The sequence below is a fragment of the Dipodomys merriami genome, unplaced genomic scaffold (assembly GCF_024711535.1).
Source record: "Dipodomys merriami isolate MVZ:Mamm:240054 unplaced genomic scaffold, mDipMer1.0.p SCAF_14, whole genome shotgun sequence".
NCBI lineage: Eukaryota > Metazoa > Chordata > Mammalia > Rodentia > Heteromyidae > Dipodomys > Dipodomys merriami.
Genome location: NW_027202715.1, coordinates 32,098,105 through 32,122,126, shown reverse-complemented (window position 1 = coordinate 32,122,126; position 24,022 = coordinate 32,098,105). Strand labels below are relative to the sequence as shown.

The 24,022-nt window shown below is 40.3% G+C and overlaps 1 protein-coding gene across 12 annotated transcripts in view; it reads left to right on the top strand.

Annotated features, from left to right (window-relative positions):
* Positions 1 to 24,022, top strand: part of Sgms1 (sphingomyelin synthase 1) — a 263,136-nt gene that overhangs the window by 64,097 nt on the left and 175,017 nt on the right. The window contains exon 1 of one of the 12 annotated variants that reach the window (XM_070021108.1): positions 20,854 to 20,876. The exons of the other annotated variants lie outside the window; for them this stretch is intronic. The gene's annotated coding sequence lies outside the window, so the exon portion shown is untranslated. Of the gene's footprint in view, positions 1 to 20,853; positions 20,877 to 24,022 lie in introns of those variants that run through there. 12 annotated transcript variants of the gene reach the window in all.

Sequence of the window (24,022 nt, the reverse complement as noted above, 5' to 3'; positions counted from 1 at the left end):
TTATCTTCTGCCTCACTTGCTGGTTTTTTTTTTTGTACCCTAAACCATTGTTTTGATGGTTAGTAATACTTTGCAACATGATACATGTGTATATTAATGTGATTGTTTGAAATAGCTTGATTGCTGGCCAGCCTTGTGGCCTGGTGTTTTGTCTGTCCCATCCTGCTATCTCCCGCCTTTCACAATTCCAAGTGATGTGAAAAGCAGCTGGACTTTAGAGACATTGCTGGGTGGAATTGCCAGGCTCACTGCAGACACATTTTTTCCAGCTGAGCATATTGTAATGGAAAATTTAAGTTTGTCTTGACACATGTTCACTGTTCTGCAAAAAAGTCAGCATTTAGCTTCCCAGATAGTTTGGTTGCTAACTCTATCCCTCTCCTATCTGGATTGTGAAAGGTAGATGTAGATACCTAATGCCACTTGTTAAAATTGGCTCAAGAGTGACCATCTTTTCAGGATGGGTTGAGAAGCAGGGAGGGCATGTTAAAAAGAAAGTTTTTTTTTTTAACATTTGCTGTTTTACATGATAATAAACAGAACTTTTTAAAAATAAATAGTTTCTGAAAGCAAAAAGCCCAGTTGGGTGTGGTTGCATACACTTGTAATCCTAGAGAGGCTGAGGTAGGGTGGAAAATTTAAGACCTGCTTGGGCTGCAGTATGAGTTGAAGCCAGCCTGGACATAGTGAGACCCTGTCTCAAAAATTCCTCACCGCAAAAACAAAAACAACAACAAAAACACACAGACCATAAACCTCCAAAATCCAATCAACAAAAATTGTGATTTTTCTAGGCGATAAATGATATGTCATCAGGACAGTATATGTGATGGGTAATTAATTTTTTATATTTAAATATAGTATATGCATGTATGTATATATAGGCACACATGTCTCCATTTTCTTACATTCATGTCTTTATGTCAGTGTTTGCTTTTAACAATCTTATTTTGACTTTTGGTATTCATAAATTCTTTTATTTTTTATGAGCAAATATGCTTATTTTTTGTTCTAAGCCCAGTTTGGTGTTGTCATAAACATTCTAGTTTTTCTTCTTTATTTTGGCTATTGGAATCTCATAATCTGATCTTAAACAAATGTTCAAGAATTAAATGAGTGGCAACACTTCAAAAGGGTGATTTGTAAGTATTGTATGCACGTCAGATTGTCTTTGAATTTTTAAAAAGATCACTAGTAGACTAATAAACATACTTCCTGCCATTTTAAGATACATAGAACCCGGAAATTTTTGTTTATCAGTCTCTTAGTTTATACTGTACATGTCTTTGAAGAATGAAAAGTGGAAACCAATGTTCTTTCCCATCAGAAAGTCTACTTTGGTGGCTCAAACTGACTGGAGAATCTGATGATGGTGATGGAGGTGGTGGTGGGAGAATTTTAAGAAAAAGTGACAGCTCCTCCCATTCCATAGTGTGTGTGTGTGTGTGTGTGTGTGTGTGTGTGTGTGTGTGTGTGTGTGTGTGTGTGTGTGTGTGTGTGTGTGTGTGTGTGTGTGTGTGTGGTGTGTGTGTGTGTGTGTGTGTGTGTGTGTGTGTGTGATTTTTGGCAAAGGTGTGGGACCAGGCAGCATTCTTCACTTCTGAACCCCAGAATTTCCACCTTACCCCATTAGAACCTATTGGTAGGACAGGACCACACAGTCTTCCATGTAGAAACACCTGCCGGGAGTCCGTGTGTTTTTGTTCCTAGGAGATTTGTATTTTGTCAGAAAGGAAAACATGAGTTCTAGGAATCTAAGTCCTTTCTTCTGGTGAAGGAGCCCTATGACTTTTCCACAGTGGCTCACTTAATTGAATTTGAAACTAGCTCTTTGCTTTCCAAAAATAATACCTCCTAAAAGAATGGCATAGCCAGCAGCTTATTCATTTCCAAGGATTTTGGCTTCATCCTTGGTCTTTCCATTAAATGGGGGCAGTTTATAACAGCTGCCTGTGAACTAGAGTGTGGTGAGATGACACAGCGAGCTGAGTATGGTGTTCAGTGTTTACTGAGTATGTGGTCAGTGAAGGAAACCAGAACCCTGCATGCCCCTTTCTGAGGATCTTAAGATTCATCAAATATTAAATCTTCAATGCTGAAATTATGTTTATGTAGCAGACTTCACGAGGCAGTTATCTTTAAGAAATATTTTGAATAGCCAGGCATAGTGAGGCATTCATATAACCCCAGCCACTAAGGAGGTGGAAAATGAGAGGCTCTTAGTTTCAGGCCAGCCCAGGCAAAAAGTCAGCTGGGACCTATCTCAACCAATAGGTAGGTGTGGCTACATGTGACGTGGCTGTTAACCCACCTACGAGTGAAGTGTAGACAAGAGGATTATGATTCAGGGCATCCAGGACAAAAAAAAAAAAGTGAGATACCATCTCAGAGATGATACCTCGAGCAAAAAGAGCTGATGGAGGGCTCAAGTGGTAGAGCTTAGCAAGAGCAAGACCCTGAGTTCAAACCCCAGTACTGCCCAAACTAACAAAAACAAAACAAATAGACCACTTTTCTCCAAACAAATCAGATATCCATTATTTTCAATAATAGTTTTATTATTGCTCAAATGAAGTTGCTGTGAGAGAGAAAAAAATCACAAGGAGTGCTGAAAGGTTGAAAATGAACGACTTAAATGATAACATTTCTGGTGAGGATATTAAGTTCTGGATTATGTTTTCATACTGTACCAACATAACTTTTTTTTTGGTTGGTTGTGGGCCTTGAACTCAGGGCCTGGGTGCTGTCCCTGAGGCTTTTTTACTCAAGGCGAGGGTTCTACCACTTGAACCACAGGTCCACTTGCAGCTTTTTGGCGATTAATTGGAGATAAGAATCTCAGGAACTTTCCTACCCAGGCTAGCTTTGAACCAGAAGCCTCAGATCTCAGCCTTCTGAGTCAGGATTACAGGCATGAGCCACCAGTGCCCAGCACCACCAAAACTATTATAAACTATTTCTATTACTAGAAAACAGAAAATGAAAAATTGTGTCTTTGATATATTTTTTTAACCTGAGACCCTAGATTACCTTCCAAGGTCTCTGACCTTGGCTAGGGCAGTTATCTAGCCATTGGTAGTTGAATGTGGTTATCCTAAGCACTTACACCCGAGTGTGTCCCGGCTGCTCCTACTCTATCATCCCCATGTTCTTTTCTGAAGTGGGTCTCTGTTGTAATTTACTTAACATCACTTGTAAATGAAATGTAAATGCTGTAATGACTCCAGAATGCACCTACATCCAACCCCCCCCCCCCCCCCCCGTCTTCTCGGTGGTACTGTCACCAGCAGTCACTTGAGTGAATGTAGCTCTCCAGATTCTTTGGGACTCCTTTCCATCCTCCTTATCAAATGAAAATCTGGTAACCTACCCCCTCAATTCCCCAACCCTAAAGAGAAAACAAATATCCAATACCCATCCAATTTCCCCACTATCTTAAATTAAAACCAGAACTTTATAGCCTCGATGCCTTTTGCGAACTGGTGAACTGCTGGTTCACCTCCACACTCTTCCCTAACCCCTTTATGTCCTGAGGGTGTGGGATACTGTATACTGCTCAGTACCTGGAACTGCTTCACATAGTGAAGGTCTGTCTTGTCCAGGATGCTTGTGATACCTCCCCATGAGACACACAGAGCTTTTTGGGTTTGTCTATGATTTGTCCCGTGCCTGCATGATAATAGACCGGAGCATTGAATTTGTAAAGATACTATGTGGCTTATTAGATGCAATGTGGACTTAATTATGTTCAGAGAAAATTAAATCCTGGATGGATTTTGGGCTTGGACAGTGATGGTGTCATTTCTCGTGTGTGTGTGTGTGTGTGTGTGTGTGTGTGTGTGTGTGTCTGTGTGTGTCTGTGTGTGTCTGTGTGTGTCTGTGTATTTTCTGTACAACTTCAACCTTCCTGATGCCAAAATGTAGACAAGAGTTATCACCCAAGGAATAACCTTGAGAGTTTCCTGTTCTACTGACAGAGACACTCCTACTGCAAAAAATACTACAGCAATTAAAAAAAATGCTGTAACAGCTTGTTCCCCTGGTAGCACTAGTTCTACAGAAACAAGTGATGTTAAGTAAATTATTAGCATCATGACAAGGAGGGGGAGCAGGAACCACAGTGTTTTACCACAGACACCATCCCAAGTGATTTCTCTTAGCAGTGGGAGGATTTGAAATCTGGATGTACCTGTTCTAAATTTTCAGACTCTGGAGAAAGTTCACTTTACCCATGGACCAAAATGCTGCTATGCAAAGTTTCAAAGTAAGGATTCAGCAAGGTCAGTGGAAAGGCCTCTATTTAATGGCTCATGCAACTCATTTGGTTAGAGATGTCACAGATAAATAGAATTAGCAACAAAAGGTAGAATGGACAGGATGGCTTAACATCTTATTTTAAAGGCTTAATTGTTACCTTAAGCCATACAGCTTGTTGAACTAAAAATATTCAGCAGACTACAGGATTTGAATGTCTTGAAAATCAAGTAATGATTCAACTAACAGTAAAGGAACAGGAACAGACATAGAAAATGCAGCCAAAGCTGATTGAGAGAAATGTAAATACTGTAATGACTCCAAGGGCCATTTTCCTTGAAAGGTCTCTGTGAAATGAGAAAGAATTTGTTGACCCTTGACTTGGCCTGTTTCTAGGAGTAAATTCTAAGGAAATGATTAGTGATATATTTAGAGTGTTAGCTCTGAGGATTGAACAGTGAATATAGTTTGAGTTGAACTTTGGAAACAGCCCAGATGGTGCATTAGAAAATGCTGTGATTCACCTATGTAATGGAACATTGTGTAACAGTGCAAAAGTACTGGTCTGGGACAAAATGTATGAGAAATAGTCTATAATGAAACAGGCAGGATTAACATTTCAATAAAGAAATCTTGTAAGCCCTGGAGAGTGGGGTAGGGAGAGTGTATTTAAAGACATTAACTACAGTGTTCACTTGGATTATCCTTGGGAGAATTCTAGGTAGTGTTTTCTTTCTGGAAGATTTAGAATTTACAGTGTTTACCATGAGTAGTTATAATTAATTTTCTAATCAAAACAGTTTAATGCAATAAATAAAACATAATCTACTGTATTAAAAATTGCCTGGTTTACTCCAAAGAATATAATAAATATAGGCTTTTTAAGTCAAAAGATTTACTCAGTCATTCTTTTCTTTAAGTATGGTATATTCATGTGTATATCTTCAGGAAGGTGGGGAGGGGAAGGATACAGAACTCAAGGGAAAAGGGTGAAAAAGTGCAGCAGTGCAGCTCACTGGACACTGATGAAAGTAAACCATGCAACTTGTGGGTGGAGATGGGAGGGAGGGACTAACTAGGAAAGAGTGGGGGAATGGAAGACACTATATAAAAGGAAATATACTTATTATCTGACTCATGTGATTGTAATCCCTCTGTAACCACCTTTATTTTATTTTATTTTTTTTAATTTTTTTTATTGTAGAGATACTATACAGAGGGTTACAGTTACATGAGTGAGGTAATGAGTACACTTCCACTTCCTCTTGAACATTGTTACCCCCTCCATTGTTTTCCCCCTACCATCCCCTCCCTCCCTCCCTTCCCCAAGGTTCTTTTTTTTTTTTTTTTTTTTTTGATCGTGATTAAGTGATTACTTAATTTCCGGAAATTCACAGTATTGTGGAATAATGATGCTCATTTAAAGTCACAAGTTCATTCTAACTTTCCTGGAGCAAATTGTCTATAACAGTCTGTAATATATAACGGTGCTCATATGTTATATACCATATATGTGATCAGCAGCATGGGGATATTTAGTAGTGGTTCAACCAGATGAGTGGGAGTTCTTTGTTTCTTAAGTCCTGTTAGTTTTGTCATATCACCTAACATTTTGGATTCATCATCCACTTATCAGGGAGACCATGTACTCTTTGTCTCTTCGTTCTTGGCTTACCTCGCTCAACATGATTCCTTCTAGCTCCATCCATTTCCCTGCAAATGCCATTATTTTGTCATTTCTAATGGCTGCATAATATTCCATTGTGTATAGATACCACAATTTTTGGATCCATTCATCTGTGGTGGGGCATCTAGGTTGTTTCCATATCCTAGCTATTGCGAACAGTGCTGCAATAAACATGGAGGTGCACGTGTCCTTGTATATTGGTTCCTGTTGTTCAGGGTAGATGCCTAGAAGTGGTATGACTGGGTCGTAAGGGAGGTCAATCTTTAGCTTTCTAAGGACCCTCCAGACTGCTTTCCAAAGTGGTTGTATGAGTGTACATTCCCACCAGCAGTGTAATAGCGTTCCTCGTTCTCCACATCCCCTCCAGCATTTGTCGTTGGCTGATTTGTGGATGTGGGACATTCTGACTGGGGTAAGGTGGTATCTCAGGGTTGTCTTTATTTGCATTTCCTTCACCACCAGGGATGATGAACATTTCCTCATGTGTTTCTTTGCCATTTTTATTTCTTCATTTGAGAAGTCCCTCTTTAGTTCCCTTGCCCATTTAGTAATTGGTGTATTGGGTTTGGGAGGGATTAGTTTCTTGAGTTCCCTGTATATACAGGATGTTAACCCCTTGTCTGATATATTGCTGGTAAATATTTTTTCCCAATTAGTTGGTTGTCTTTCTAGCTTGGTTGCGATAGCTTTATCTGTGTAGAAGCTTTTTATTTTAAGGTAGTCCCATTTGTCGAGTCTCTCTCCAATTTGTTGTGACCCTGGGACTCTGTTCAGGAAGTTCCTTCCTGTGCCTATTAGTTCAAGTGTCTCTCCTACTCTGTCCTGCAGTAGTTTCAGAGATTCAGGTTTAATGTTAAGGTCTTTAATCCATTTTGAGTTGATGTTGGTGCATGATGATAGGCTGGGGTCCACTTTTAGTTTTCTGCATGTGGCTGCCCAGTTTTCCCAGCACCAGCGGTTGAAGAGGCTGTGTTTCTTCCATTGTATGTCTTTGGCTCCTTTGTCGAATATCAGCTGGCTGTAGGCCTGTGGATTTATTTCTGGATCTTCTATTCTGTTCCATTGGTCTTCGGGTCTGTTTTTGTGCCAGTACCATGCTGTCTTTGTTATTATAGCTCTGTAGTAGAGTTTGAAGTTCGGCATGGATAGCCCTCCCATATTGTCTTTATCCCCTAGAATTGTTTTGGCTATTCTAGGTCTTTTGTTGTTCCATATGAATTTTTGGACTGTTTTCTGTATTTCAGTGATGTACGTCATTGGGATTTTAATAGGAATTGCGTTGAATTTGTATATTAGTTTTGGAAGTATTACCATCTTTACTATATTAAGTCGGCCTATCCAGGAGCATGGGAGGTCTTTCCATTTCCTAGTGTCTTCTGCAATTTCTTTCTTTAACTTTTTATAGTTCTCATTAAATAGTTCTTTTACATCTTTGGTTAGGTTAATTCCTAAATATTTTATTTTTCGGGAGGTTATTGTGAATGGGGTTGCTCCCTTTATTTCCCTCTCTTCCTGTACATTATCAGTGTATAGGAAGGCAACTGATTTTTGTGGGTTTATTTTGTATCCTGCTATTTTGCCAAAGTGATTTATGATTTCTAAGAGTTTGGGGATGGAGTTTTTGGGATCGTGGAGGTATAGTATCATGTCGTCTGCAAAAAGGGATAGTTTAACTTCTTCTTTTCCTATGCGGATCCCTTTAATGTCTTTTTCTTGCCTTATTGCCCTGGCTAAGGGTTCTAGGACTATATTGAAGAGGAGTGGAGACAGTGGGCATCCTTGCCTTGTTCCTGATTTTAGGAGAATTGGTTGTAGCTTTTCCCCATTAAGTATAATATTGGCTATTGGTCTGTCATAAATGGCTTTTATTGTTTTTAGAAATGTTCCTTCTATTCCTATTTTCTCCAGAGCTTTTAGCATGAATGAATGTTGAATTTTGTCAAAGGCCTTTTCTGCATCTGTAGCGATAATCATGTGATTCTTGACCTTGGCTCTGTTGATATGTTGGATTACATTTATTGACTTACGTATGTTAAACCATCCCTGTGTCTCTGGGATGAAGCCTACCTGGTCATAGTGAATTATTTTTTTTTTGTGTTTCTGGATTCTGTTAGCTAGAATCTTGTTAAGGATCTTTGCATCTGTGTTCATCAAGGAGATTGGCCTGTAATTCTCCTTTTTGGTTGGGTCTTTGCCTGGTTTGGGGATGAGTGTGATATTGGCTTCGTAGAATGAGTTTGGGATAGCTCCTTCCTTCTCTGTTTCTCTGAAGAGCTTGAGGAGTATGGGTATTAGTTCTTGTTTAAAGGTCTTATAGAATTCTGCTGTGAATCCATCTGGTCCTGGGCTTTTTTTTGTTGGAAGACTTTTGATAGCTTCCTGTATCTCATTATAGGATATTGGCTTATTTAATTGGTTAACTTCTTCTTTGCTCAGTTTGGGCAACTTGTATTTCTCTAAAAATGCATCCATTTCTGCCCGATTTTCTTCCTTTAGAGAGTATAGCTTTTGAAAGTAGTCTGTTAGAATTGTTTGGATATCTTGGGTAAGTGTGGTGATGTTTCCCGTGGCATCCCTAATCCTATTAATATGGGTTTCCTCTCTTCTTTTTTTAATTAATCTAGCCAATGGGCCATCAATTTTGTTTATTTTTTCAAAGAACCAGCTTTTTGTTTGGTTTATTTTGGTTATGGTTTTCTGATTTTCTAATTGGTTAATCTCTGCTTTTAATTTGGTTATCTGGCTTCTTCTAGTAGCTTTAGGTTCCATTTTTTCCTGTTTTTCTAGCTGTTTTAATTGCAACATGAGATTATTTACTTGGTCTGTCTCCATTCTCTTGATGTGGGCACTGAGGGCAATAAATTTGCCCCTCAGGACTGCTTTTGCTGTGTCCCACAAGTTTCTTTGTGAGGTGTTTTCATTTTCATTGAGTTGTAGGAAATGCTTTATTTCTTCTCTGATCTCTTCTGTTATCCAGGCATTGTTAAGGAGTGTGCTGTTCAATTTCCATGTATTGGAGAAATTTCTGCAGTATGCTTTGTTATTGAGAGCTAGCTTGATTCCACTGTGGTCAGATAGGATACAGGGGATTATGTCAATCCCTTTGTATTTGCTTAAGTTCCTTGCATGAACTATGATATGGTCTATTTTGGAGAAAGTTCCATGAGCTGCTGAGAAGAATGTGTACTGTGTTGTTTTAGGGTGAAATACTCGGTAGATGTCAGTTAATTCCGCTTGCAGTATGGCCTCTCTTAATTCGGTAGCTTCTTTGCCAATCCTCTGGTTGGTAGACCTGTCCTTTGGTGAGAGTGGTGTGTTAAAGTCTCCTAGTATTATCGTATTGGGATCTATTTTATTCTGTAAGTTTGAGAGCATTTGTTTGACATATCTGGGTGCACCAATATTTGGGGCATATAAGTTGATGATGGTTATATCCTCCTCTTGGATTGTTCCCTTTATTAATATGTAGTGTCCGTCCTTGTCTTTCTGTACTGATTTTAATGAAAAGTTTATTTTGTCAGATATCAGGATAGCTACACCTGCTTTCTTACTGGGGGCGTTTGATTGGTAGATCCTTTTCCACCCCTTCACTCTGAGTTTGTTTGTATGTTTGGCTGAGAGGTGGGTCTCCTGAAGGCAACAGATGGATGGGTCTTGTTTTCTTATCCAGTCCTCAGTTCGTTTTCTTTTAATTGGCGAATTCAGCCCATTTATATTAAGAGAAAGTATAGAGAGATGCATTGTTGTCCCTGCCATTCCGTTTTCCTAAGTTTTTCTTTTTTCCTTTCCTCCTGTGCTTGCTCAGTTAGACTTTGAGTAACGCCTGTTTGGGGCAGGCCCCAGTTCCTGGCTGCTTTCTTCAGGTTGTGTCCCCCCTCTTAGAATTCTTTGTAATGCTGGCTTAATGTTTATGTATTCATTTAGTTTTTCTTTGCTATTAAAAGTTTTCAGTTCTCCATCAAATGTGAATGCTAGCTTTGCCGGGTAGATCAGTCTGGGTTGGCAGTTATTGGCTCTCAGGGCTCGTATGGTGCTTTCCCAGGCTTTTCTTGCATTCATTGTTTGTGTGGAGAGATCTGCAGTAATTCTTATTTTTTTCCCATTGTAGTATAGCTCCTTCTTCATTTTTGCTGCATGCAGGATTGTTTCCTTATTATTCAGATCTATCATTTTTACTATAATGTGTCTAGAAGTGTTTCTCCTGGGGTCTTGCTTGTTGGGTGTTCGATAAGCTTTTGTGATGTAGTTAAGATGGTCGTTTTTGAGGTGGGGAAAATTTTCATTGATTATCTTGTTAAATAGGTGTTGCATTCCCTTGCTCTGGAATTCCTCACCTTCGTCCACTCCAATTATGCGAAGGTTAAATTTTTTAGCATTATCTGCTTGCTCTTGAATATCCCTTTGGTTTAATTTGAGTAATTTTTCCATATCTGTCACTTTTTGGTCCAGTTGGTGTATTCTGTCTTCTGTATCTGACACTCGACCTTCCATTTCATTCACTCTGTTGACAGTGGCTTCTATTGTGGTTTGCATGGAGGAAATGGATCCCTTTATGGATTCAATGTTGGTTCTCAGAGTACTGATCTCACCTCTCAATGAGGTATGCATTACCTCTAATTTGGCGTTTATCTCACTTCTTACTGAGGTTTGTGCAGCTTCTATTTTTGCATGCATCTCTTGTTTGATACCCTGTATCTCTTTGGATAGTTCATCCTTGTGCTCTTTCAATTTCTGATCAATTTCTCGCTTTATTTCTTGAGTCATTGCCTCCAGCAACCCTTGGAAGTAGCCTTTGTCTTCCATTCCTGCTTTGCTCCCACTGGGGCTCTCCCCTGTGTGGCTGCTGGCTTTTGAGGTGAGCTTGCTGTCCTGGGTGGTAGTAAACCTTGTGATTTTTCTCTGTGATTTTCGCATGGAGGTTCAGGAGACTGCTCTTCAATTTTGTTTTGGTGTGTCTGTCTTTGCTTGGTTGCTGATTCTGTATTGGTAGAGAGAGTCTGTGCCTGATCTGGGTTCTGTTGGGAGCCTATTTCCAGCTGCTATTCTGACTTACTTAGGATTCTCAGCTCTCGGCTGTAGATTGCTGGCAGTTCCCGCCTTTGGAAGGGTTGAGCAGCCTAGACTGCTTGTGTTTGCTCCTACGGGTGCTCTTGTGAAGAACAGATGCTCTGGATGCACTCTCCCAAATGCTGGAGTCTGCTATGGGCTCCTGATGTGTTTTTGTTTATTTGTTTTGGGCTGGTTGTGGGCTTGAACTCTAGGTTTGGGTGCTGTCCCTCAGCTTTTCAGCTCAAGGCTGGCACCCTACCGTTTGAGCCACAGCACCACTTCTGACCCTTTTTGCTTTTGTGATGCTGAGGAATCAGATGCAGGGCCTCATACATCCAAGACTATCACTCTATTGCTGAGCCGCCTTAACAGTCTGAGCTCCTGCTTACTATCAGGTGCTGGCAGCCTGTGTTGCCCAATTCCCAGTCTAGGGTATATGGGTGGAGTTTTGGTGGGGTTTGGGCTTCTCTTGTCCTGGGCCTCCAGGTCTTTTGTTGTCACAGGCGTGCTTCCCGGGGGAGTGTTGTTTCCTGGTTTTCTCCCCTCTGTTGAGGCGTATGCTCAGCTTTTTACTTCAATTGGGAGGAGTTGGTTGTGTTGTTCAGGCTCCGGATCCCCGGGCCTGGTTCCGGCCCCAGCCTGGAGCGCGCTTGTTAGGCCTGTGCTGATGTGTGTACCACCTAGGTTATGCAGCCTGGAGCGCACTCGTTAGGCCTGTGCTGATGTGTATACCCCCTAGGTTATACAGCCTGGGGGACACAGTTCAAATTTCTTCTACTGTTGGTAGTCTTGACCCAGGGGCGCTGTTCCTGGCTTGGGCATTTAAGCTCCCTTCCAGGGGTGCTCTTGGCCAGCTGAGTGTGCTCCACGGCTGGTGGAGCTCTCAAACAGTTCCCAGTTTTAGTGGGTCCTGTGGTCCGGGTGCTGGGGTAGGGAGTCTAGGTCAGGGTCTGGGGATTCCCTCCAGCTCTGGTCTCCCTTGAGGGATACACTTCCCCTGTGGGGTACTCACCCTGGAGCTGGTTGTTTCTGTGTGGTGTAGGTCATCAGTTGTTGTTGCAATCCGGGCTGGGTTGGGCGGTGGTGGCTCTGTGTGATTCTTTTCTGTCTCTGCCTCTGTCGAAGTTGTTGGGTCAAGAGTGTCCACGCTCAGGCAGCTTCTTCTCGGTACCTCTGGGGCCCAAGTGACCCCGCCGGGTTGTTGCGATCGTGATCGGGCGGGCGGGTGGTCTGCAGACAGGACCCTTTGTCGCGCCGAGCGGCTTTGGCGGGATGGAACCTCTCTGCTCGGGTGGAGAGTGCTGGATCGTGCGATCGCGATCAGGCGGGCCGGGTGGTCTGCCGCAGGTCCTTTTGTCACTCTGCTGATGCCGAGCGGCTTTGGCGGGATGGAGCCTCTCTGCTCGGGTGGAGAGTGAGGGGTGGGGGTGGGATCCTCGTGGAGACTCCCGGCTGGTAGGTTTCTCTGTTCCTGGCGATCTGCTGTTCTGCAAACCAGTACCTGATGTTCTCTGTAACCACCTTTATAAAACAACAAAATAAATTAAAAATTATTCAGTCATTTAAAATTTCCTAGTCCTTTTATGAAGGGATTTGGTCCTCAACTCTCCCTTTAAATTAGTTGGTTGTTATCACAGAAGAAATACGGGGTGATTATAAGGAGTAATGTGGTAGGAAAAGACTTAGGTCATTTAAATAGAGATTGAAGAGAAAGAAGAGTTATCAATACAGTTGTAAAGAAATGTGTAAATCTAGGGCTGGAAAGGTGGCTCAGTGGTAGACTGCCTTGCATGCATTAAGCTCTGGGTTCGATTCCTCAGAACCACATAAGCAGAAAAAGCTCAAAGTGGCACTGTGGCACAAGTGGTAGAGTGCTAGCCTTGAGCTGAAGAGCTGAGGGACAGCACTCAGGCTCAGAGTTCAGGCCCCACGACTGGCAAAAACAAAAACAAAAAACAAAAAAACTACATCTGACACAGTAACATTTACTACTTGCTTAGTCTGAAACTCTGTCCAGGAAATTCCCCGTGTGTCTGTATGTGGCCAAAATAGCCAGTAGACTTCACTTCCTTGCTTTGTGAGAGGTGGCATCAGAGGTCTCAAGCCTGAGAGCTGACTTTCAGAAGTGGGGTTTCCAATCTAAGGTGGAGTCCATGGAGCCATATTAGAGCTGTGTCAATGAATCAGCCCATTAAAACCTAGGTCTTGCTCTAAATACTTGTAAAGGCATTTCTCAGAGTATACCCTCTATGACATTATTCATATGGAACAGCTGTACTGTGAAAACCTATTGGATGGGTGAGGAGAGAATGGAACAAATATTTTTGTCAAAGGAGACAGGTCAACATGTCTGTCTGTTTACACATCCTCATTTGCATTCGCATTTATTATTTGAAGACTGGAAGTCTCACCCTAAAGATATCTTTTGAATTTAGGTTAACCCAAATCTGCTAAAGTTAGTTAGCTATGGAAAGCGTATTTTTCTCATACAAGGATTTTTATTCTTAAGGCAAAGATGGGTACTACCATGTGGGTATAGGTGGCCCTTTGTTCAGAAGATCTTCATCCTAACTTGACTTGCACCGTGAGAGAAAGAACTGCTATAACTTCTCTGTTCCCAGATACATACTTGTATTTGGAGAAACTGGGAAGTGGGCCTAGGTAGATATAGTAATAGCGTTCATCTAATGTCGTGATTAGCAACCTATGAAAATTGGTACAGCCTAGGATTCTATTTTGTTTAAAAAATATCTCAAATGACCAAGGTTGACAATAAATACATGAAAATGTTAATTCCTTGGCTTCCTTTTAATTTTCCTTCAGTTACTATAAATGACTAATAAAACAATGATTGTACAGGGTTTCCCACCCATTTCCTCTTGGAAAGATTAGGGCAAGGCAGCCTGCATCCTACTTTGCAGAGGAAATGTCCCTGGCTATCACATGAAGGCAGCAGGATTTCTGCCCTTACACACTGTTGGAAGGAGTTCAGGAGAGCCGAGTTCAGGAAGCCAGCGATGGTTCCTTGTGGCCATCTACCTGCTGTCAGCATTACCAGTGTGTCTGAACTGTGGGAGACTTAGAGAGCTGAAGTCTGCTGGGTCACCTCTGGGCTGGACACAGAAGAGACTTTAAATCAGAGTAGATACTCTGTGATAATACTCGTGATAGTTTTTTCTAAAATTTTTAACTGACATTTATGTATAAATAATGAATTGTGATTTCCATTTATACATATGATGTGCTTTGATCAAATTCACCCCTTCCTTTTGTTTTCTTTTTTTTTTTTTATTGTGAAAGTATGGTACAGAGGGGTTACAATTACATGGGCAAGGTAATGAATACATTTCTTATCAAGCATTATTGCCTCCTCCTTTGTTTCCCCTTCCCATCTCCCACCCCCTCCATGATCTCTTCCTTTTAAAAACAAGTTTCTTCTTTTGTTTTTGTACATGAATAAAAATCATAACCCCCCCCCCCACTGGCCTATCCTTTCCCCTCCCCCTCTTACCCCAATCACTAGTTTAACCTCATGTGATTTTTTTTGTTTATCTGAATGCCATATATGGAGTGAGAACATACAGTATTTGTCTTTCCCAGTTAACCTGATCTCAAGTTCCATACATTTTTTTGGTAAAACCCCATTGCGTATGTGTGTGTATACATATTTACATATATACACATATACATATATTTATACATGTATGTATGTATGTGTACACACTCCATTCATTAGCTGAAGGCTACTTAGCTTGGTTCTATAACTTGGCTGTTGAGTACAGTACTTCCATAAACACAAATGTGAAGTATCTCTATTATGTAGTAACTTTTACATTCATTTGGGTATATGCCCATGAATGGTATAGCAGGGCTGTATATTATTTGTTTTGTGAGGAACCTCCATACTGATTTCCATAGTGGCTGCCCTATCTTGCAGTGTTTTCCTACCCTGCCAAGCAGTTCATCTTATGTTGAGGGAAGAAAGCTTGGAGTTTCTGGTCCTACCTGATAACAAATAAGATGGGCACAGTTCCTGGAGGTGGTTCCCAGTGCCTGCACACTCTGCCTAGCAGCTCACTTCCCTGTGTGCATGTGAGGCTGTGGAAATCATTTGATGGGGAGGATCGAGAGAAAGGGCTGAGCTCAGGGCTTTCAGTTACAATCTGGCAGCCAACACATGGAATTAGGAGACAGGTCCCTGAGGCCAAGTGCTTATCAGCCATAGGCTTTGTGCTTAGTTTCTGCCATAACCCTCAATGATAGTACTTGCCTGGGGGACAAAGCCTCTGCTCACCATGTCATCCACTACCTGAGTTCTCTGCTGTTCAGCCTTCTCAGGACTGCATAATGCCCTGTGCTTCTCCAAGACCACCTCTTGTGGCCATCTTTCAACTGGACACTGGCATGGAAACCCAAGACTCTATAACAACTGCTTTTGTTTATATTGTTTGTACTGTGCACACCATTGTTAAAAAGAAGATTCCATATCTCAGCATGTAAGGGTAGAAGACTTTTTATATGGTTTCTTTGATTAGAATTATGTATCAATCCCATTTTCCTTTCTGTCTTGTCAGAAAGTTAGAAATATTTTTCATGTCATACAAACAGTATTATCCTGTGGTTGGGAAATTAGTTTTGAGTATTCCAAGTGCATAAACATTTTCAAAAGATGAAAATTGTTATGATAAAATAACAACAGGAACTGCTAATTGATGAGGTCATAATTTTAGATAAAACCATCCCTATGTCTTTAACATTTTAGATAGAAAATTCCATGCTCTGTTAGTTGCTTGTAGGAAAGCCATGGATTTTGGGGGAAGCAACAGGGCCCCAAACCGATAAATCTCAGCTAAATACACAAGTGATATACAGTGTGACTGTACATTAATTTATGAATGTGTTTAACTAGTGTATATTAAAGCAATGCACTGTTTTAGATGATGACTGAAAAGTGCACATATTTAGTATATGTGATACTTTAGTATATGTGATTTTTTTTTTTTTTTGCTTTAAAGAAAATGAGGATTAGCTAAGGAAATTGCAAAGCTCATTAAGGGGGAAAAAACCCTCCTTCCTCACTAAGTGGGACTGCGATGTAAGCAGGATTAGTCATCCCTCCTCTGCTCCCTCCTCACTTGGCTCTACTTTGCCAAAAGCACTAATTGTATGGTATTGTAATTATTTGTTTATGGTCTGTCTCTCCATTAAGCTATACTGGCCCAGCCTTGTTTTTCTTTGTATCTGCTTTATGAAGCATAATGCCTGCAGTGAATTTTTACATATATGACTCATATTTCTGAAGTAGTAGATTAGAAGGCATGTTTTAGGCCAATAGGAGTTCAAGATATGGGCAAATATTTTGAAGTAAAAGGGGATCGAGAGGCCTTACACCTAGTTTCTAATATTTGCTCATTGTAAAACAATAATAATGATCTAGAAGCTCTAACCTCTTATGAGGTTTCTGTGTTTCTGTGACTATTGAGTTCCAATGAGGATTTACGTGCTGGAGCCCCTGAGTGGGTTAAATAATACTCAGGTAGTCCTTCCCCCACTTTCCCATCTGAGATTCTTTGTTTTGTGGTAAGGTATGACCACTCATCTAGGATTATTGAAGGCCTGTGGTATACCTGCATGTTGTTTAAGTGCTCATTGGATCTCCCTTTCTGTAATCTGGCCTCACACTAGGTCTTAGTGGACATGCCTGGGGAAAGGCAGGGTATTAAGTGGTTAGGCACCCCTGACTAAGAAATTGAATAGCCTTGGAGCTGAATCCCAGTTTTGTCAGTTATAAGATGAGTAACCTTGGGCAAGTAATAAAAAATGCTCATTATGTAGATTAAAAGGGAAAACCTGTATTTATAAGCATACACGTAGACATAGCCTTGAGCATCACAGATAGTGAATATTCCGTTACAGTTTGTGGTGAACAAGTTTTTTTGGTAGTACTGGGGTTTGAACTCAGGGTCTTGTGCTTGCTAGGCAGGCACCCTATCCTTCCTGCTCTAGTTATTTTTTTCAAACTGGATCAAGATCCTACCATTTATACTTGTTGTATAACTAGGATGACAGGTGATGCTGTCAAGCTTAGCTTATTAAATTGGTGTCTTGTGAACTTTTTGCTCACGATGTCCTTCAGTCTCAATTTTCACCATCTCCATCTCCTGAGTAGCTGAGATTAAGGTGTGAGCAACCAGGCTCTGTGATGGTGATGTTCTTTGAGCCATTTTTGTCTTGTTTTCCTATCCTGGTGCTAGGAATAGATGGGTGTGGACTAGCTACTTGGTTGAACACATTGCCAGTTCTTTTTAATCTTGAAGTTGTGTTTGTTTTATTGACCCAGACTCTCTCTTGGCTTTAATAGAATCAGAAATTAAATAGCTGGAAGAAGTTGATCAAGCAGGGTTACAATTATTTGCTAGTAATCATAATAGCTAACATTTATTTTTTCTGTGTGATGGCTTCTAGACTAAGTATTTTCTTACCAGTGAATATCAAAAGGCAAGCATTATCTCATTTCATAATACATAAATTTTATGGCCACTACTTTAGTCTCTGTAGTGAAGAGGTTATGCTTTAACATGGGGAGATTGGGTAAAATCCCAGAGCTCTAGCCAAGCTGAACTTAACCTCAAGTCTTTCTGAGTGGCTTGTTGTTTAAAGCTTTCAATAATCAGTTGTATTATACATTATTATTTCAACTTCTATGAGGCAGAATCCCATGTTCTACTTGAATGTCAACATACGAGTTTAGCGTGTTAGTTGTGAAGTATACAAACTACACACTTCTTAGAAATTTTTGCTTTTGGCAAAGTTCTTATTTCAAAACTAAAATACTTATACTTTACTGTTTTTAATTTCTGTACTTTCTTTTAGTTTATTTTGGAGAGGACAGTACTGGAGATTGAATTCAGGGCTTGGAGCTTGCTCTGCAAACACTCTACCACTTGAACCTTTTTAGTTTGTTTTTAGTTATGCCCTTGTTCTAACTTAGTCTTGAACCATTCTCTTTCTGTGTCTACCTCCTGAGCTGGTGGTATTACAAGTATCACCACCCTGCCTGGTTAGTTCTGTTCTATCTTTTGTGAAAATGGAAAAATGCCATCTATTGCTAATTGCAGAGCCGAGTAGTACTTAAAATATTAAATGGTTCAGTTTTCTTTATTCTCTTTTCTTCTCTAAACTTCGATTGTGAATTTCATACCTCAAGGTTAGTATCAGAAATCTTTGCATTTCTGTTTTGATCCTTTTCCATTTTTTTCTCTCCAGTTTTCCACAGAGTGTTAGATTGTTCACTTTGACATTGGTTAACATTCTCTATGAAATGAGGTTGCCTGCCCTCCATCACTGGCGAGGTCTACAGTATAAGAAGGGTAACCCCTTTGAGGTGATCCCTCTTCTCTGATGTGGTCTTCATGAGACTCTCAAGGACAATTGACCATTGCCATTATTGTTCATCCTTCAGCTCCATAGCTTTCCAGTGTGGAGCTGGAAATGGGCAAAATGGCTTTTGTTCTGCATGGACACTTAGCTGATTTGTAGAGGAGCCAACATGTTACTCCCAATAGAGGATTATATTAGTTATAGCATGTAAGAGTGTGTGTGTGTGTGTGTGTGTGTGTGTGTATATGTGTGTGTGATCATGTGATCCTGTGGCTTGAATTAGGGCCTGGGCTCTGTCTTTGAGCTGTTTTTGCTCAAGGCTAATGTTCTACCACTTGAGCCAAAGCTCCACTTCCAGTTCTTTTTTTTTTTTTTTTTTTTTGTAGTTTATTGGAGATAAGAATCTCACAGACTTTCTTGTCAAGGCTGGCTTCAAATTGTGATCCTTATGTCTCAGCCTCCCTAGTAGCTAGGATTACAAATGTGAGCCACTGGCGCCTGGCAGTATAAGAACTTTTTGAGGACATATTTGATTTACTTACATATATATTCTTAATTCTTCCCTCTAAGAGTAGTTCATCATCCTTGGCCTGATCTTTTTTTTTCTTTATTCCTGGGAAGAACAACCTTTCCTGTTTTTTCTCTACTACTTTTAATTCAGCCATATGCACGCCATTATTAAGACTTGTTTATCACCCTGTCTTGGTAAAATACTTTGTTCTTTATTATGAGAATTATGGTTGGAGTTAGAGGTATTAGTTTATGGATATAATTATGGGATCCATTTATGAAAGATTCTGATAAGCTACATTTTATTCTTATGCTTTATTTAGTATCATTCTGGTGTCACCATGGACATTCTGGGTCTTCCTTGTATCCTCCATTATGCTGTTAGTTTTATAACTAAATATATTTATTTCTGTTTATAATAACTTTCCCATCCAATCTTTAGTTCTGCACTTCCCAGTTGTATGAGATTGGGACCCTGTGGTCTCTCTACTTATGTGCTTATCTTTAGTTAGCTGATAGAAATAGCACCTACTTCATAGAGTTTTTGGGAGATTGAGAGAATGGATGCTAGTTCTCATCTATGTTTAGCACATTGAAAGTGCTCAGTACAGTTATTTATTTTATTAATTATATATATAAGAGCGATGAGGTAGGTCATAGACCCAGTTTCAGATGGTGATTACAGATGCCCATTTAGTAAATCAAAAGTCGGGGAGAGAATTTGTCTCAGAAGAAAAGGTGTGGGCATGAAATTACAACAGATTTTCATGAGTAGTTTTTATGTGTGTAGCATGGGGAGGTAGAATAGAAAAGTGGGCAGAGAACACATATGGTGAGGGTGTTGTTTATCAGTCCAGATGTTCCTACTGAATTCCTGGGACATGGTGACCCACAGAAGATTTGCTTTATAGTGCTGCCACGTGATGACTTGCGGAAACAATACCACAGGGTCCACAGGAAACCCACAAGACCTTGAGAGGACTGTTTGCAGAGTCCTAGACAATGAGAAGTGCCAGGGTGGAGGAGGATAGATGGGTAGGTCAGTACTGTTTCCATCAGATGCTCACTTCCAAGTTCTAGAATACCTGATGTAAAACCAAAGGAAAACAAAACTCTTATACTTTAATAGCTTTTGAGAATTGAACTAGATGGGCTGCAGTGTGGATTTCTAATAGGGAGAACAAAAAGAAGAAGATATCTGCAGAGGGAGTCGTGTGTGTGTGTGTGTGTGTGTGTGTGTGTGTGTGTGTGTGTGTGTGTGTGTGTGTTTCTGTGTATACATACATGTAGTGGGCATAAATCTACCCTTTTCAGGGAAAGACCTGTTCTCCATTTTGCAAGTTTCTGTTTTCTCACAGAATCTGATGAAAATATAATTTTTTTTGCGGGGGGGGGATTGTGAGTTTTCTCTTTGAGTTTTGTTTTAAATTGTTTTCTGTGGGGTGGTGGTTACAAGTAAAAATAGAAAATGAGGACTGAAAAGGAGTCTTCTCCTCATCCCCAAGTACATGCACAGAAACAAGAAAATGAAGCGCAGCAATGACCTGTCATTGCTTTGAATGAGCATGGTGCTTTGTGCGGCCCTGTGAAGCCATGCAAATGGAAATGTATGCCGCAGTGTTAGCCCACCACCCATCTGAAGTGACTGTCAGCTTTCTGGAAGGAAAATCGGCATTCCCTGTCATCATTTCTGGAATTGTCTTACTCCTAGAGAGCATTTTGATATCACAGTGTTGCAGAAACCACTTGTTAGATTGGGTTTTCTTTGAAGTACTTAAGTAGTGTTTATTAAAATAAGCTGAAAGGCATTAATCCTTCACCTTTCTCAGAATAGCCATAATGTTGGAAGCATGAAGACAAAAAAGAAAGGTAATTAGATCTGGTCTTGCCTTCTTATTTTAAACAGTTGAAAGAAAAACCATCTATCTGTGAGGCCACTGGCAGTGGGCAACAGGCAGCCAGGATTGTGATCCTTGAGAAAAGAATCACATGAAAGGTACTTGGCTTTTGTTTGGACTTATCCCTGCCAAGGTATGGGAAGGTCAGTTCTGGCAGAGCATATTTCCTCATGGCATTGAGAAGGCAGATCTTGATATTCAGGGCTGGATAGGGGAGAGAGGAAGCTAGTCAAGCACTGAGACCTATACATGGTAAAGCAGAGCAGCTGCTAGAATAGAACAGAATGGAAAGGCCAGAGGTCATGATTTACTGGGAGGGATGGGAAAGGCCACACATCCTAGGAGTAAGGACCATATCTAAATAGACTTCCTGCTAGACTAAAACTAAGGACATAATCAGAATGGGCCCATTTTAACCGAGTGTTGAACCAAGTCTGCAGGACCAAGAAGATCCTCTAGTAATTTAGCTATCACCAAGACCAAACTGAGACCCTCTAATTATCTGCTGACAAAAGAAACACGCAAAGAAGCAGAAAAATGTGACCCATATTCACGATGAGAAGCAATTATTAAAAATAGTAAGTGTAAAATGGTCACTGAATCCCCTCACTGAGGGGAGCCAGGGCTTTTTGGAGACATGACTTCATCTAGGGCAGAGACAGAGCAGGTAATTAGATGAGCCTAAAACATTGTTTTTTGAATGTCAGAAAGAAAAATCTAAGAAATATTAAAAAAATACAATGGTCCACTCTACATAAACATGGAGGATGACTTGGAAGTGTTCCTGCTGGCTAAATCTGAAACAGTCTGAGTACCAAAATAAATATAGGGATAAACTATAAATCATTAGGAAAGTAAGGTTTCTTTATTGGCACTAAATGTAATTAGGTAAATAGATAAATAAATGATATGGAATGTCAAATTGTGAATACTATGGGGGAGTGAATATTGGAGTCAGCATATTATAACCATCATAGTATATAAAGTTTAAGCAAACATTACTAATGGATGCTAAATCTAGTGGCAGTTCTCTTCTCCCTTTCCTTCTCCCTTACTCCCACCCATTTCATGTAGGATCTCACTATGGAGCCCAAGTTGCTCTGGAATTTTCTGTGTAACATAGGCTAGCTTTGAACTTGTGACCTTCCAAGTACTGGCATTACATAAGGGGAAGTTCTGATGTGGGACAAGATTTTTGTGTCACTTTGAAGTGTCTCCCCACAAGCCGGGCACTGATGGCTCACGCCTATAATCCTAGCTACTCAGGAGGCTGAGATCTGAGGATCACAGGTCAAAGCCAGCCCAGGCAGGAAAGTCCGTAAGATTCTTACCTCCAATTAACCACCAGAAAACCAGAAGTGGCACTGTGGCGCAAGTGGTAGAGCACTCGTCTTGAGCTGAAGAGCTGAGGGACAGTGCCCAAGCCCAGAGTTCAAGCCCCACAACCAACCAAAAAAATATAAAAAATAAAAAAATAGTCTTCCCACAGATCACCTATTCATTGCAAAGAAAAATATGGTATTTTTTGGGGGGGGGGTCTGGTCGTGGGGCCTGAACTCTGAGCCTGGGAGCTGTCCCTCTGCTCTTCAGCTCAAGGCTAGCGCTCTACCACTTGAGCCACAGCGCCACTTCCTGCTTTTTTCTTTTTGCTTATGTGGTGCTGAGGATTCGAACCCAGGGCCCCATGCATGCAAGGCAAGCACTCTACCACTGAGCCACCTTCCCAGCCCCAATATGGTATTTTTTTATTGGAGAAATTGGACATTACTTTGGCTAGAATCAAAACAGATTTTACGTGCCCTCAGATATGATATTCAGAGAACTATATCATGTCTGTAGATTCTGGCTGAGAATGTATAACCTAAACTGAGTCATCAGGAATCACCCAAGGAAATGTCAGACAAATCAAAAAGAAATGTTCTGTTAATATATAAAGGGAAGAGGTCATATCCTCTGAAGTGTCAGTATCATAAAAGGCAAAGAAGCATGACCTATCTTAGGTTAAAAAAAGATGGAGAGAAATGGCAGCTAAATGCATGAACTCTCCTTGGACTGCAACCTAAGGTGGGGCAAAAGAATTGTTAGATTAGGCTAATTGATTATGACATTTGGTAGAAGTGTTAAACAATGCTAAATTTACTAAGATTGATAATTACATTGTGGTTATGTAATGGTATATTCTTAGGAAATAATTTCTGGAGTGTTTAGGGGTAAAGGACATGGATACATGAAATTTATCTCCAGTAGCTAAGGGAAAAAAAAGTTGAGTTGTGTGAGTTAAATGAATCATTAAGTAAAAGAGTTATACTGTATGTTGATAGAAGGGATATCTAGGTCAAGTGTACCTATTCTTTGTATGTTTATTATTTTACAAGTTTTTTGCCAATTTGAACTTATTTTAAAAGAAATAAATGTAAAAGAATAACAATAAAACTGTGACTTGAAAAAAGGAGCATAGCCTGGTGCTTACAGGCTCACACCTGTAATCTAGCTCCTCAGGGCTGAAGTCTGAGGATTGCAGTTAGAAGCCAGCCATTAAGGAAAGTCCATAACACTATTTCTAGTTAAGCAGCTAAAAGTCAGAAGTGGAGCTGTGGCTCAAGTGGTAAAGTGCCAGTTGAGTGAAAAAGCTAAGGAATAGCACTCAGACCCTGAGTTCCAGTACTGACACAATACAACATCCAATCAACCGAATGTTAAGGAAGATATGTGTGAAGATACAGTGACTGGCTAACTATCTTGGTATAGATTTTCAACTATTTGGGTTGTCTATGCCATGTGAACTTTTTGATAATATTCTTTCACTAGACAAAGCTATTTCTCTCTTGACAGAAAGCATATGTAGTGCAGTAAGAAATAATGTTGCTGTTTAAGGTGGATGAAGCCATAGTGTTATTTTCATGTCTTGGGAAAGATTAGAAGGAGAAGCCATAGAGTTTGGTTCTAATTTCTCTTTGGTATTGTTAGCTGAATGGTCTTGGAAACATTCCCTAATCTTTGGAAACTTAAGTTGCTCCTTTACTTAAAACTAATACTTATCTAAAGACAAACAAACAACAACAAAACTAATGCTTGTCTGCTCTCAAGATCTTAAGGTTTCAATGAGAAACTGCTTGTGAAAGCTCTTTGTAAACAACAGTAATCTCTTCTACAAATATGAACTTAATAGGAGTTGCTTTGGCTAAATTAGAAAAATGGCCTTAGACAAAATATCTCGTCATTCTGGTGGCACCTTGTCTCCCTT